The sequence below is a fragment of the Acipenser ruthenus genome, chromosome 2, assembly GCF_902713425.1.
Source record: "Acipenser ruthenus chromosome 2, fAciRut3.2 maternal haplotype, whole genome shotgun sequence".
NCBI lineage: Eukaryota > Metazoa > Chordata > Actinopteri > Acipenseriformes > Acipenseridae > Acipenser > Acipenser ruthenus.
In genome coordinates, this window is record NC_081190.1 from 6,688,135 (window position 1) to 6,701,091 (window position 12,957).

At 38.1% G+C, this 12,957-nt stretch overlaps 1 protein-coding gene across 5 annotated transcripts in view; it reads right to left on the reverse strand.

The window, feature by feature from the left end:
* LOC117403814 (uncharacterized protein KIAA0825-like) overlaps window positions 1–12,957 on the reverse strand; it is a 109,908-nt gene that overhangs the window by 35,946 nt on the left and 61,005 nt on the right. The window lies entirely within an intron of this gene.

Below are 12,957 nucleotides of genomic sequence, written 5' to 3' on the forward strand. Positions count from 1 at the left end.
TATATATATATATATATATATATATATATATATATTACACACACACATAAAATCATCAGTTTAAATGAAATTAGGTTTAATTAATTGATCTCCTTCCTTTTCTACCTTGTTTTAGGTAATCAGCTATAATATATTAATTTGTAAGAAGTTCTGAGGCTTAAAACCTTTAGAGAAGCTCTTTGGGGTTCGAGTGATTAAAGGGCTTATAAAGATTGTAGTGTGCTTTTCAATGTGCTGCAGCATTCAGATGAAAATATAAAAACATCTTTATAAACTCCTCATTCTAGGGTCAAATGGGCAAAACAAGGTTTTATAAAACCTTATGTATAAAACTTCCGTCACCAGAATCAAAGTCTAACAACAAATGACACCATTTCATTTTTTTCTTTGATCGACTTGTAAACTTTTAATTTATGTATTATTTTTTTTTTTTTTAAATAGTAGTTGATAAAAAAAAAAAGTTACTGCTGTAAGTATTGGACACATATCTGTACATGTAATGCTTCCAGAAATTGCCATCGTTCTTGAAATTAACTGGTAGCACTGAAGAAAGTTAGAAATAAAAACAATAAAAAAATCTTCTTTAAGGTGTCAAGACATTTGTTCTGCCAGTTGACTTTCCACGTAAATGTGAAGATGAAAGTAATAGAATAATTAAATGAATGTGAGTTTATAGTATGAAAAGAGACTCAATCTGTTCTTCAACCCTGACCTGATACCAATTAAAAAAATGCCCTCTTGTGAAATAAGCATTATATATTTTGAAGCTGGTTCACAGAACTTGTGAATACTTATTTTTATATATATATATATATATATATATATATATATATATATATATATATATATATATATATTTATATTTATATATATAATAAAACTTTGCTTGATCTTGCTGTGGCCTTCATACACAACGTACCATCATCTACGGACTAACAAGACTGTTCATTTACTAAATAATTAACACTGAAAATACATTTCAAAAGTATTAAACAAATAAACAAAGAATTACATTGAAAATATTAAATAACTGCTATACCTCCAGATAATTTCTGCAATTCAAGAGTGTTAATGAAGAGTGCCCTCAAAGGCTGAATCAGAGAGGCACTGACACGATTTCTACAAACTTTGTGTTTTGACACCTTCATCTTCCCTGGCATTATATTGTCTCTGTGCATCACACAAAAGGAGCATTTTACAAGGTCTGCACATGAACAGGAGACAGCAGACCTTATTAAAGAGACTTCCAAGGCTACGAGCCAAAATCCGTCTCATTTGGATTTCAATTGAAGAAAACTACTATTGCATTTCATTACAATGTATGTGAACCTTTGAAAAGAATGATGGATTGGGATTCTTATCCCTACTAATTTATTGAAATGGATTCAGTTTGTTCCTGTATATCAAGAAAGCCTGTCCTCTTGAAGAAAATGTTTCATTATCCCAGTCCCCAATAACAATATGTGTTATGATGCTGTGTGGTCTTACGTAAAATGAAGAGAGCGTGATATTTGATATTTAAAAAGAAAAGCTGAGCAGTGACACAACAGCCTTGCCAGGTAAACCCATGATTAGTGATCCTATATAACGTCCTACTAATGTAGGAAGGACCTTGAAGACATTAACAAAGACTAGTCAAAACATTTGTCACAGAATTGTACACGTTTCTTTTTTGGTATTACTGAAAGTTGGGTAGTGGCATGTTTGTAGTGCATTGATACTTTAAATAAATATGTAATAATGACATATTTTCAAAAAGAAGAAGAATTTAATTTCTCGTAATAATAATAATAAAACATGTATAAACTTGGATTTAGGTGACAGCGTAATAAATGCAAATGCTTTCTGTTGTATGGATCTACAGACCTCATAGGCCCCCATCTACACTTCCCAGTCTACACGTTTTTTGCTAACTACAATAAACTTCTCATTTTCAGCATCTTCTGTCTTTGCTTTGAAAGCTGAAAGGTACCAGCAAGCTTTCATTGTGAGTAGTGCAGTACGAGGGACAGAGTGCCTCTTTAAAACCCCTACACATTAAAAACATAATTAGCCAATGTGGTCTCTATGAAGATAACATTATTTTGTACAACACAGCCACACTGCAGATCTTAATAAAGAAACCCAGTTATTTGCTTTTGTGAACCAACACAACACCAAGTGACATTATTGTTTTGTCTGGAAGACCCATTTTTTAAAAGGTTTGGTGCTAAACACTGAAATATCGAAAACCGATATTTAACAACGTAATTAGAACGTAATTAAAGGGTCTTCCAAGATATATTTTACACACGCAGTCGGTGTCTTGGAATGCTGTTAGTATACTTTGCAATACAACCTGGCAAACCGTCACTATTAAAACTGCAGGTGCTTATATTAACATTGTTATCTTAAAATTATACAGCTAGGCTCAAGCTGCTAGATTTTGGACCCAGTCCCTGCATGTAAAACTAATCTTCAAATGCAAGGAACATTAATCAAGTTGTCCTCACTAAACTGACAACATACAGCTCACAAATCCCTTTGCAACAATAAATCTCAAAATTGGGTTTATTTTCCGCTGTTTGGGAAATGATTTCTCAACCAGCCCAGTGATCGGGATCACAACTGTGCTTAAATAATAAAACAATACATCAAAATACATCAAACACTTGACAGAGCCCACAGTTTATTAAAATAATGTTGTTGTTTTAATGCATAACAACACAACAATAACTGAACAATGACAAAGTAGACTGCAAAGTAATAATCTGAAGAAAAGAAAAAATCTTTCAATTAATTAGCTAACACCATAAAGCAATAAGATATGTACTAAAACTAAACAGGGCCACGTTTTGCCATCAATATTTAATGTGGCATACTAAAAGGTTACTTGAATTAGAGCATTTACATTTAAATGAGGTTGTGTATTGAATAATTAACTTTTAAGGAGAACATAGCGTTTCAACAGACGACTGTTGTACGCAACAATATAGAATGTAGTCAGTGCTTATATGATCTTAATGAGACTATTGCACCTGGCATCATATGAGTGTGTTAGAACATACTCGTCTTTCCTCATATGTGATCTTAGAAGCCTATATTTAAGAACTGATTCTACGCACTCATGACAAAGTATTTCTCTGTTATTCTGGCTTTGAATGGTATTGTTTCTATAAAAAGAACAGCCTCACTTGTGAAACAGATTGTCTTCTGCAACACACTTGTTTCAGTACAAAGGCAACTATGAGTAAACTTTATCCCTCAAGGAGTGTGCCTTGTAGGGATTGTAATACTCAGGGGAATCATCGTCATTGAACCTGAATATTTTTAGCTTTGGATTGTCGCTTGCCTGAAAACAAAGAAACGGTCAGTATTTATTTCATTGTGTTATTAAGCTACGTAAAACAAATAATTTAAAAAATCATTAGCATCTTTTTATTTATTTTTTGTTCTCGTGCTTTCAAATCAGAAATTCCATGTTACATCTCAGCCATTTTTGTGTTTTTTTTTTGTTTGTTTTTTTAAATAACCGGCACCTCATATATGGCTGTGATGCATGATTTCTTCGATGGCGGATGATTGTGTCGGTTTTCAAAACGGTAGAATTGTCTGTGTCACATATGTGGTTATCCTTTCATTTCAGCCTATTCTTATACATAAATATCAAACATCTGAAGGACAATTCAACGACCTGCTATGGCCTCTGCTCCTTTCACACACACACACATACACACACACAGACGCTGACACGCACACACACAGCTCTCACATCCCCCTGCATACGTGCCAAATTCTTTTTTTCCTAAAAACATTCTTCCAATGATGTCTTTGCGACATCTGGCGGCGCACGCTATATACAATAACAAAAAAGAATAAAGTTTTGTTTCACAAACTAGAAGTGCTTCGAATTCCTGACCAAAAGGCTTGGATACCCCCTAGTGGGAGGACAATGACAATCTGGCCTGTAAAAATAAGGCGATGGACGTCCATGAATCCCTCAGGTACAAAGGTCACAGTTCTTGAGATGCAGTGACATCATGACAATAGGATACTTTACAGCCTTAGAAACACAAGCTGATCCATTCTGTATATAAAAAGGACCATGCCTACCAGTTCCCACACATTCAGCGCAAGTGCAAGACAGAAAAATAAATAAAGGGAAAACATTTGCCAGCATCAAATGTACAGACGCTGCAGTCCCTTTGGTTCCCCCACAAAGCCTGCAGAATAGGGAATGGGTTCAAGTAGCTGTGGTGCATTTTAGAATTCCCTGCTGCAGATGACTTTGCCCCTACCTCAAAACAATCATAAGGAGGAAGTGTAAAAAATAAATATATTAATTATTACTCACAATTTAATTTAAGCTACACTTATGCATTTGCTTAACACCTTCATTGTTATGATTATCATCATAAATGTACATAGGCCCTGCGCAATGTAACACACACCAATTGGCTCAGCAAACAAAGATCCAAAAACACTGCTACAAAACTTAAGTACATCTCAAGTGGCATACAGCCAACATAAACTTTACAGTTACATATTGCATATAATCTCAACAAACTGTTCAAGCTGTCAGGATAAAAGTTTAGACTCCAGGGCAGAGTATTCATTTCCCATTTCAAAACAATACATTACAGGAGGCAAAAATAGGTGGCATGTTAAAGCTCCTTTGAGAGCAGAATAAACAGTAGATTATCTTGCTAAATAGTAAGTTGCCAGGCTTGATCCTTTCAGTTTGAGGTTTGTCAAGAGCTATTGGAAACCTAACTTTCATTAAAAGATATATGTGATTCAGCAAAAGTGGAATTGAAAGGAATGGTAAACAGATATCATTTGCACACAAAAGGGGAATCTAATTCCCAGCAATGCATACTGTAATTCAGTAGCTGTCTTCCTGAGCCATACAAATGGCATGAGTACTAGCAGAACAAGACAAACAATATAATCGCTGTACACTTGTTTGTCGGCAAAACATGATTAAGATTCAGTCTATATTTAAACCATCTCTACCTGAAATAAAGCAAAATACAAGACACATTATCCCTAGTTCTTATTTTAAGGAACCGTTTCCCTACTGTTTTGAAAGTATTTGGTATTTTGAGATGCAAGATATAATGATAGCTTGTAACGTTATTATAATCACCCTGGTTCCCTGAAATAGAAATGTGACAATTACCGAACGGGTATTTACCTCCTAATAACCTCCTTGGCCCGTTCCTGCCTGATTTTCTCCAGACACAGAAGAAGCAAGGCGAGTGGTTGTAAGGCATATAACAGTTGCCTTGGCCACTGGTGTGCTAAGGCATCTACCGCCAGAGGGTCACCGCATCCTATTATGGAGAACCAGAGGGGACAGTGGCTTGATTCCTGGGAGGCAGAGATCTATCTCTGCTCTCCAGAACCTCTCCCCTCTGAGGCGCTGGGACCCTCCTTGAGAGGATGCCTGCCGCCCAGTTTATCACCCCAGGCAGATGTACTGCCCGCAGTGAGAGGAGGTTCTCGAAGTGCTCAGAGCAAAAGCTCGCGGACCACGCAATGGAGACTGGTCGACCCGAGGCCGCCCTAGTGGTAGATGTAAGCCACCACTGTTGTGTTGTCTGTACGGACAAGCACATGTCTCCCTCAAACATTCTGAAAAAAATGCTGCAAGGCCAGGTAAACTTCCTGCAGCTCTAAAACATTTATGTGGGGACCCTGCCAAGCGGGGGTTCCACACAAAGCCCCAGCCCAGGCTGGACGCGTCCCCGGTGACGACCTCCCATCTGGTAACACTGCCCAGCACTGGAGAGACACTGTCAATAGGCGGTCGCGGTTCAACACAGGTTGAAAAACCCTGCTGTTGAACCAGGCCTGCAGAGGGTGCATGCGCAGGTGACCCAAAGGTAGGGTCTGAGAAGCTGCTGCCATCAAGCCCAGCTTCTAGAACTCCACTACCGTGAGCCCTCTGTTGAGCTAAAATAGCTAGAAACAGGTGGCTATTCTCTGCACTCTGCCGTTAAACAGAGTGGACAGCACAGACCTGGAATCCAAGCACACTCCTAGATAGGAGGCTTTCTGAGAAGGCGTGAGCTGGCTCTTCACATGATTCACCGTAAGGCCCAACCGTTGAAGGTGGTTGGTGACAAGTTCTGTGTGGGTGTCTGCCTGTGCTGGAGACTGGGTACAAATGAGCCAATCGTCCAAATAATTGAGTAATCTGATGCTTTTGAATCTCAATGAGGCCAGGCATCCAAAAGCAGTGCTTTGTCCCCGTCAGGCACATGTGCCTGGATAAGCCTAAGCTACCTGCGTGCAGCTACCAGCGCAGCGAAGATTCTACCTACAGCCTGCCCGTTCAGTTTTGACAGATGGAGCAGGTTCTTATTAACCAGGCACAGCTCATCCAGCTGTTGTGGTGAGGGCCTGTGACTGTCAGAGAGGGACCTCAGCAAATAGGAGTGCTCTGTAGAGCTGTAGGCGTTTCTCCAGCGTGTGCTTGGAGAAATGTGCACAAAACTCGCAGAAACTGCAGTTGACCAGTGTTTCCTTTCCGTGCTCTGGCCGCAGGCAGGAAGAACATCTGGTCTTGCATGTCTCGCAGGGATAAAACCCAGGCATTGTGCAAGTAGCAATGCAGTGTACAGTAACATTTCACAGGTGTTGCCTCAGTCTGCTTAAATGACAGCCACTGGTCGGTTCAAGACCCGAACAAGACCAGCTTGGTACCGGACCAGATATGTAAACGTCGGAACCGGGTCGATTTAGTACTGGTTCGGTGACTTTAATGCTGGGTCGGAACGGTACGGTACCGGCACGCGGCAACGGAGTGGATCAGTGACCTGTGTACCGATACGGTAAGAGTCCACTGGTTCACAGTTACCACGGGTAGCACTGGGAAAACCACTGTCAGCACTCACCCGAGACTGAGGGAAGCCTGCTTGTTAAAATGAACTAACAGCCCTTGTAATGGTGATGCAGAGCTGTCACCAAAACGGCATCAAGATGCTGTGGGAGGGATTGCAAGTAACCACAACCGACACAGGCGCTTGGTCCAGCTGCTCTCACTACATGTGTGTCGCAGCACGCATTGCAGACAATCCTGTGCTTGGTCTCTGAAATTACAGAAAAATACAATGAGAAAAGGAAATATTTCTCTCATACAAAATACAGTAATAACAATTACTTTAATTGTACAAACCATCTGGTAATTTTGGCTGAAGCCAAAACAAGAATAAAATAATTCTGCAGCCTGGGGAGAGAGCACAAAGTCAGCCGATTTACGTTGCTTAATCCCTGGGAAGGGCCGACTCAAGGCGCCGGCTTCATGCGGGGCACAAGGCCGCAGTAGGACGTAACAAACAACAGGCTGTAGTGTACAATATACGTGTAATTAATAAAAAAAACTTTAAAAAACTATTCAGCATAAATAAACTCTCTCACAAATTACGTAAAACACAATAATTAGCATAAGCAACAAATATTTACCCAATAAGCTCCTCCTGAGGTCATTTCTTGAAAGGAAAAATGGCACTGAGGTCTGCGAGTGCTGTCATTTTATGCCCTCGGGGGTGGGCCATGACTGCGTCACAGACTCTGTGTGCAGCTTTGATATATTTATTCAGGCTTCGGGTCTTTAGGAGCTAAATACCCGTTCGGTAATGCTTACATTAGTACAGATATTAGAGTATGCAAAAATGCATGTGCCTTTAGTACATACAATTAATGGATTTTCTAAAAGTTAAGCCTTGTCTTTAATGGTCTTGGTTAAAAGTTAACTCCACTATTCTAGATGCTGGATTTGTAGTAGTAATCAGAATCTTATAAAGAATTACGGATATGAGGAACTAACAATGTAATCTGTAAGCAATGTAGCAAGCCTTTACAACCACATCAGGGGTAACAAATTTGAGTGTTCAAGATCCAAAGCAAGCTTAAACTTTTGCCTTTTAACAAAAAACAATTGGGAGCAGTCCTCTGGAAACTGGGCAGATATAGATATTTAAATAGGTTTATGCACACTGTTAAGTAGAGAGCACTTCCAGCTTTTGGCTCCATTTCTGAAAGCCATGGCAAACAGACAAACCGTGGCCACTGTTTCAATAACCATCTCCATTACCTCAGTTTCAAAAGCATTACAGCAGTGTCTTTCCTGGAATCACCATTAGTTATAGAACCAACGTAGAGGTTCACCTGTAATGGACTAAAACCATGACTCAAGATGATCTGACAAACGGCTTAATGACTTAAAAAAAATAAAAAATAAAATGGGAATGGGGAAGGTGGGATATGGGGTCCTATTTTCTTGCATCTGGTGAGGCAAAACCATCAACATCCATCTCACTGGTGCAAAACCGATAAAACAAAAGCATATTTCGATTCCTTTACGCCATTTAGCCCATTATCTCTGGACACACTCCAGTAAGCTTTTTACGCTGGGTCACTGTGCAAGGATCGCATTAACAATAATTTTGCCCTTGACTGACTAATGTGGGCAATGTCGCAACTGTTTCCTTCAATATTTATCCAGTCCCTCCGGTGCCACCACCCCTCGCCCTTGCGAACCCTCGCCTCTTAATAGGAAGTTCACCTCCTTGGATGGCAGCCGAAGGCATCTACAGAATGGCTGGGTCACTATTAATTTCTTCTCTTCCTGTCCAGTAGTGAAAGATGAGACACTAATTACTTTGGCTTTATGAACTAATATTCAGGAGGGCATATGGAGGGCAGACATGATGACAGACGTTCTTTATCAGCCATGGCCAACAACCTTCATTCTTCACCAACTTTGAGTTTTATAGTTTACAACAGCCCCCGAATGGATGGAAATCAATGGACACGTGGTTTGGTTTATGTATCCATCACTTTGAGACTATAGGATCTAATTACCTGATACTAACAGTAACAGCTCTAAATACTGTTGCCATGTATATATTCACAAAGGTTATTAAAAAAAAACACCTCAAGAAGTGAATGTGGATTTAAGTAGAGAGTATTGACAGGGTACGCCCTATTTCAATAATTTAAATTGTGTCAGTTTTTAGATGCGTAACAGTTTAGATGACTTGAAAAGACTGTTGTGTTTTCCTGAGTTTCTTAAAACAGACAACTCAAGGTTAGCATGGTTAAAGACAAAGGTTGGCCAGTTTGACCTTAGGAATATTACCATTAGTAACTATACATTTTAAACTCCCACAACCTTAAAGTGCTCCATAACTTTAAACACTCAAACACAACATATACTGCACTGTAATACTAAAAATAAATGTAGTAATTGATGTATATTTCAACAAGAAATATGTTGTCAGTGTCTTATTTGTATTGGTCCAACTGTATCCTCTCCTATAAGTAAATAAAATAAAATAAGGGAACCACAAAAATCATATAATTAAATATAGAATAAAAAAAGATACAAATATACTATAAATAGAAAAAAGAGTGTGATATTATTATTAGTTTATTTAACAGATGCCTTTATCCAAGGCGACTTACAGAGACTAGGGTGTGTGAACTATGCATCAACTGCAGAGTCACTTACAATTACATCTCACCCGACAGACGGAGCACAAGGAGGTTAAGTGACTTGCTCAGGGTCACACAATAAGTCAGTGGCTGAGGTGGGATTTGAACCGGGTACCTCTTCGTTACAAGCCCTTTTCTTTAACCACTGGACCACACAGCCTCCTGTATGATATGGAATTAATGTTTTTTGTTTTTTTTTCTTTCTTAAAGTTAACTTTTTGGGTGTAGTACTGAAATGATGTCATAATGTTTAAATCACACTACTTAAACCTTTATCTGAAAAACATCACATCAATCAAATCAAACATTCTTCACTCTTAAATTAAACACTAGTTTTGTATTGTGCTGCAGCAACTAATATTGATGTCTGTCACTAAGAATAGCATTAAAACTTAGACCCAATAATAATAACATAATAATACAATAAATAAATAAATAAATAAATAAATAAATAAATAAATAAAACAGTAATTGAATTGCTCAGACAGTTTAGCATGAAGGCTATTATGTTGGGACAATGTCTAGTCGCCTGATCACCACATTAAAATAATACTGAATGTCTCCATTGTAGGTTTTCTAACTTTTTAAAGTCCAGGGCTTGTAACCAAAAGGTCACCAGTTCAAATCCCACCTCTGCCACTGACTGACCCACTGTGAGACCCTGAGCAAGTCACTTAACCTCCTTGTTCTCCATCCTGCGGATGAGATGTTAAATCAATGTCCTATTGTAAGTGACTCTGCATATAATGCACAGTTCACAGCCTACCTCTGTAAAGCACTTTGCGATGGTGGTCCACTATGAAAGGCGCTATATAAAAATAAAGATATTATTATTATTATTATTATTATTATTATGTAATTATGCACACCTTGTGTCACTTACCTTCCTCACTGTTGGATGGCATTATAAGATAATGCCAGCTTTCTCAGAATGACAGCATATTCATTTAATGGAATAACTGTATCATTAAAAAGTTAAAAAAAAAAAAAAAGAGCCAAGAAATCACTAAACCAGTACAGGCACAAAAGGGGAAAAAAAGAAAATGAGAACAAGACTAAATATTATTCTCTCGTTAACTGCACCCAAAAAAATCATATAAACTTACAGTGTACAAGTGCAATTACAAACAAATATTTAGAAAATACTTGGGATATTTGAAATTGAAATTGTCAAATACTGAAACTGCAAGCGGTGTAGAATACAGGCATGCTCACAATGTAAATATGCCTGCTGTTTGTTGTTAAATTGTCCATGTAATTACCTGAAGGGAGTTAATTATGCTATGTTTTGTTATTATCTGTTTAATGCCATTTAGGTGTTTGAATTAATGTAAATCAGGGAGCATTAGGGAGTCTCAAAAAAAGTCCTCAGTTGTAAAGCACCTATTCCAGCAGGAGGCACTGTGGGGTTTGCAAAAAAAAAAAAAAAAGTCTATGAAGAAGGATATAGGAGCACTAATCAAGTCATCAGTGCACTTTACATACTGCATGCACTTTTGGGTTTACCATATTCTTAAGTCCTGTTTATGTCTATTATATTGCATGGATCACTGTAATTTATTGTGCTTTATGTTTTATTTTAAACAAACAAATCAAACAAAACCACAACTTCCACTTAGCCTGGTCCTTTCTTTTTGTAAACCCTTACTGCCCTCTTTCTCTATAATATTCCTATACTGTCTGTTATCGTCCCCAGAGGCTGAAACAATAGGGCAATGAAGGTGTGCTTTCACAGGCCAACCCTGGTAACAGAACTGAACTCATAGAATACAGCACCAAATATTGATACAGTAACTCAAAGTGTACCTTAAATACTCAAATATATAAGGCATTGATACTATGCAGATGCAGCCACAAAAGGGTTCTTTTTTTTTCTAGTTTGACACCCACACCACAGGTCAATGATCATAATAAAAAAAGTAGATTTTGCAGAGGAGTTTCCATAACACTGAAAATGCAAAGTGGTCATTTAAAATGCAGCTTTTGACACGAGCCGTGGATATAGCAACGCCAACAGGGCTATCAGATCTAAAAGAACAAATGAGCTCCCCTCACTGGGACGCTTACAAATCTAACCTGCCATTAAGAAACGTGAAAGCTCTACAAGTAAACCACAAATATGGGATCGATCTCCCTGCTCTTATGCATCAAGGTGAAGTTGTGTGAGGCAGATGCACACCTTGATGGACATTGATTTATGTTCAAATAAATTAATATTCTAGAGCAGTTCTTGAAGCATTGTAATACTACTGAAAATCTTATCACATTACAAATGCACATAGGAACATAGGATGGTATAGACTATTCAGACAGCATTAATTTTGCATTACTTTTGGAGATTTTACCAAAACTTTTATTCAGCACAAAGAATATAAGCTTTTCTTTTTTTCCCAAAGCAGTTGAAGAAGAGGGGAAAAAGAGTTGCTATCACACTGCAGCCTGCTATAGAGTTCTGGTTGCATCAGATTCATATTTATGTACGTATCGCCGCAGTTTCATTTGGAAGTGTAAAAGAAGTGTTTTCAGGCCTGCCTAGATGACAGTTCACTGTGTTGGATGTGACTTTCACAGTCTGCTGGCAGTTTGTGGGGAAGCCATCACACCTGTGACTCGACCGTTGATTAATGAGTCTTTCAGCTCATCACTGCCATGTGAAAGAGGGCCACGGCCTTTTCCGAGCTTCACTGATTTATTCGCCTTCGGTAAAAAACGACGAAGATACCCTCCGTGAAGAAAACCACACCTGGTTAAAGCTAATGAAAGCCTCAATATGTCATTTTTGAGACAAGTCAAAAAGCATGTAAAACTAGACAAAAGATGTATTCAAGTAACATGAATGTAGTTTTGTCATAACCTGTCAATTTGAGGCCTACCAAAGAAATAAAAAGACCTTCCTCAATGACACATTGCATAGTTTCAACTTTCAGAGTGACAATCTTGAGTTCTCTCTGCAGCAAGATGGAGAGCCCATGACTAAAACCTGAACATTTCTCCAATAAAGCAAACATGTCTGTTGGAGGACACGTCATTCTTTCTGTCCTTGATATCCGTGCCTGCTTTCAGACTCAAGGTATCTTTTTAAATCATGTCACATTTGTCTATAGGAAAAGAAAAAACAAGCACAGCATAACTCTCTGGCAACCTTTTCAAGTTTCCAGTCCACACAATGAATTTTCCAACAGTATGATAAATTGAAATTTTAAATTGCACTCAGTTTATATATGGATAATCAATACCAAAGAAGAAATACAAACTTTCAACATATTTTTTTTTTCTTTCCCCCAGAAAAACAGATACCATATGGCTGCAATTTTTAGAACAGATGGTATTTACCCAAGGACTAGAACCGCTGTGTCTGACTCTACAGTTAAGACTTCCTTCAGTATTGTACAAAATTAATAGGAATACTTCTAAAGATCAATATACACCCCCGATATTACCATTTAAATATGTGGCATGTGTCCTTACATTTTT